The sequence below is a fragment of the Lemur catta genome, chromosome 1 (genome assembly GCF_020740605.2).
Source record: "Lemur catta isolate mLemCat1 chromosome 1, mLemCat1.pri, whole genome shotgun sequence".
Classification (NCBI taxonomy): Eukaryota; Metazoa; Chordata; class Mammalia; order Primates; family Lemuridae; genus Lemur; species Lemur catta.
The window spans coordinates 9134525-9138414 of NC_059128.1; positions in this window are offsets into that span (position 1 = coordinate 9134525).

Below are 3890 nucleotides of genomic sequence, written 5' to 3' on the forward strand. Positions count from 1 at the left end.
GGATTTGCTAGCATGTTCGCCACAACCCTCAGCGCCGGAGTCACACCTTTGCACGCATCAGTCAGGTTTCCAGAAGCCCCAGCCCCCAGCAATGGGCCTGGGGACTCCCCCTGTCCACGGCTGGGCTTTCCTCCATGGCTGCTGCTGCCTCATGTGGGCAGAGGTCGTCTGGTGGCAAGGTCAAGGCCACTCTGTCCCTTGGAGTAATTGAAGATGACAACAGTATTTTGTGTCTCACAGAGACTGGTAAGAGATCAAAGGCAGCAAGAAGGAGCTGCTGCGACAGGCAGGAATTCCCTGGAAAATGCCACCAATTACCGAAAATTGGCCGCAGTTACAGCTATTACCATTAAGGGCTGCCTGGCTGCCCCGCACCACTGGAGAGGGGCATTCTGACAGAGGGTGCAAGAGTGGTCCGCGCAGGGCAAAGAGAATTCAAGGGTTTCCACCTACTGCAACTCACACTTCAGCGGAGATTACTGTCCCAGAGATGAGCAGAGGGGAGGCTGGGAATGTTCTCTGGGCAAATAGGAAGCGGCGTCCTGGAAAAATGCGTGGCGAGAAAGTGAGCTCCAGAGACCAGACCAGTGGGGAACGTAGCTGTGGCTCACGGCCCTGTCTCGAGTTGGCTGCAGCTGTGCCTTGGCAGAGGCCGGCATCAGCCCTCTGGCCTCCGGATCCTGAGCGGAGGGGCCCAGCTGCAAACAGTGTGCCAGAGAAAGGCTCTCATTTTGGGCATCAGAACAAAGCTAAGGAAAGGTGGCAGGAAGCAGGAGCCAAGCTAAAAGGCCCTGCTGGTGTCTGAAGCCCACTCACTGCCCTATCCCAGCAGCAACTTGGGGGACAAGGTCCCGAGGAAGATGGGCAGCCAGAAAACGACCCCAAGAGCAACACAGGGTGCATAGGAGAATTCCAGAGGCACCAGGGATGAGGGGAGGGAATGGTGAAGGAGCAAGTTATTCCGTCAGTAACTTTAATAATGTCATGGATCTAATCCCTGTCTTCAACACTTACGAGCTGTGTGATCTTAAACAAATTACTAAGCTAAGCCTCAGATTCCACATCTGAAAGATGAGGAAAATAATACTGACATCAGAATCATACAAGATGGCATTGTAAAATGCATCATTAAATTATTGCTCTTAATGATTGCTATTATTGCAGTTAGTCCAAGACTAACTGCTGCTCAGTGATCTGAGAAGGGACCTTACTATTCATCTTGTCAACAAGAAGCACAGTGCTATCTCTGGTGCCATCAAATGGCTGATCAATGGGGGGCCTAATGCATCATCCTGAAAATAAACAATAAAACGGCCTTGCATTATGATGCTTTGGGCTGCAAGTAACTATCTAATTGACAGTGGCTGAAATAATGAATCAGATTCTTTCTATCCTTTGTCTCTGCCACCTCCAACCTGGTTAACTTAGCCCAGACCAGCTAGATAATTTGCAGGGCTCAGTAAGATGAAAAATAGAAAACATCATTTTCCTTCCTTCCTTAGTCTCTTTCTCAACTTGTCATAATATTTTGATTTGTTATTTAATGTTGTGCTTCCTCATAGGAGCACATAGGTCCCTGGCTGGGGTCTCACCTGCAAAGGGGCAGGATGGCTGCTGGGCTCCTCCCCCTGCCAACCATGGGACTGACATGCTGTGCCCTGGCTGGTTGACAGCCCCTTCCCACAGGCCTGCAGCTCCACCCCAACAGCAGTGGACGAGACAACCCCTTCTCCCCAACCCAAGGGACTGTAAACTGCAACAGGACACACCTGGTACTTGAGGCTGGTCTTCCCCGAGTCACTCACTGAAGGAGGCATGGTGCTGCCAGCTCAGGCTGGGGTGGCTGCCATCATGCCCCACCCTAAGATGTTGCACACAAACCTCCCAACCCTATCTCACTGCCAGGCCCCAGCCAGGATAGATGGTGACAGAGTCAAGAAGCAGGGGCAGGGGGAGGGAGATTGAGCAGAGTCCAGAGTGCCAGAAGGTGGAGAGCAGGCAGCCTAGACCCATCCTGGGGAGGTGGGACCAAGCATGCTTCACTGTCCCACTGGACTTCACTTGCAGGACACGAATTCAAAGATAAAATCATTAGTATTTTTAAGACAGTGACCGCAGAGCACTGGACCCCATGCACGAGGCCTTTCTGAGCACAGGGCCCTGCTTGGCTGCCTGGCCTTAGCCTTGGCTCTGCATGCGGCATCTTCGGAGGACAACACCCACGGCCTCCCACCTTCCTTCAGGGAGGAAACTATTTCCCAGAAGCCTCCTGGGGACCCATGCAATGAAGGTGATGCTTCTGCTTTCATGCCATTGGTCAGAACTGGGTCATGTGAGCACTGGCAGCTGCAAAGGGTCTGGGAAAGTGAGGATCTAGAGTTTTGCACTCCTGTAGGAGGAAGTGGGCAAGGAAAAGAGAGATGGTAAATACCTGCGGTGTAGACAAGCAATGGTGTCTGCCGCAGGCTAATATGGAACCTGTTCTTCAAAGCCAACGGCGCATCCTGGACCTGCTTTAGGGTGATGGTTCATTGGCTGCTCATTGACCCACCGGGGGAGGGGAATGGTGAGCTCAATGGTTGCCAGGTAAACACTGAGGGTCAGGTTTTCGGACATAGACATTTTATCCTCACCCCAATCTGGGACAGGTGGAACGGGTGACCCCACCCTACAGTTAAGGAAAGTGAGACTCGCAGTTTAAGTAATCACCCCAGAGCTCACAGTATGTGAATTAAGGGAAAGGGTAAGAACACGTAGCTAAAGGTGCCCAGCTCTGAACCCTGCTCTTCTCCTACAGCCCCATCTAGTCGGATACACACTGAGGAAGAGGACGTGTGGGCGACATGCCCAAGGTCATGCCACTGGTTAGGGGCAGTGGCAGGAGCAGGACTCCTACCCAGGCTGGTGTTCCTTTGATTTTCTACTGCCCCAAGGCCTTGCAGGAAGAGTGTGAGGGCATGGTGCCCTCACAGAATGTCACGGCTTAGTCAATATTGCACCATTATTAAGTAAAAGGAGAGAGCCTGTTTCAGGAAGGCCTCCTTTTTTGCTTTAAGAAATATATGATGTACTTGAGGGCTTGAATAGCAAAATAGTTTGGGGACAGGAACAAGAAAACTATCCCATTAATTACATGAAAAGCAGGTATGTGGCCACACATGGCTTTCAGGCTTCTGTGGTCTGCTTCCACCACATGGCTTCAAAGCTCTGCTCCAGCACATTGGTCCCCACGGTGGCTCCATGACAGTGAGGCCACGCCACATGTGTTGCCATCACCAGCTCTTTGCTCCCTCTTGGCAGTCTCTCCCCATGGCAGGACCACCCCAAGACCGGCCATGTCGCATATTGGGAAGAGCCCTGGCCTGCGAGCCTGGTCATATGGGTCTTCCGTTGACTATGCCAATCATATTAGCTCAATGACCAAGAGGGAGTCATTTCCTGTGTCAGACAGAGTTTGGCGGATGCACGCAACAGAAACAATCTGGCTAACTACACGCAAAGGGCAGGCCCAAGAGTGTCTCAGAATTGAAAGGAAAGTGAAGGACCAGACTCTGAAGGCAGAATAAGGCTGCCGGGGGAGCAGAGGGGCAGGGCCGGAGTCCAGGAAGCAGGAACTCACCAGGGGGTCTCCTCAGCACGGTACCCCACCCTCCTCCTGGGGGCCAATCAGCTTCAGCCATTTTTAGTGCTCTTGTCCCTGTGCTTGAGATGGAAACTCCAGGGATTGAGAGAGAGTCTTTGATGTGCTGAGCTGGGTCCCAGACTCATCGCTTGGCTGGGAGAAGTGGGCACCTTGATCGATAATCCCACCAGCCAGCCCGTCACAGGAAGAGGGTCTGTGACAGTGAGGTCAGGGTACCATTGTTAGAAGGAGTGGAATCTATGTTGGC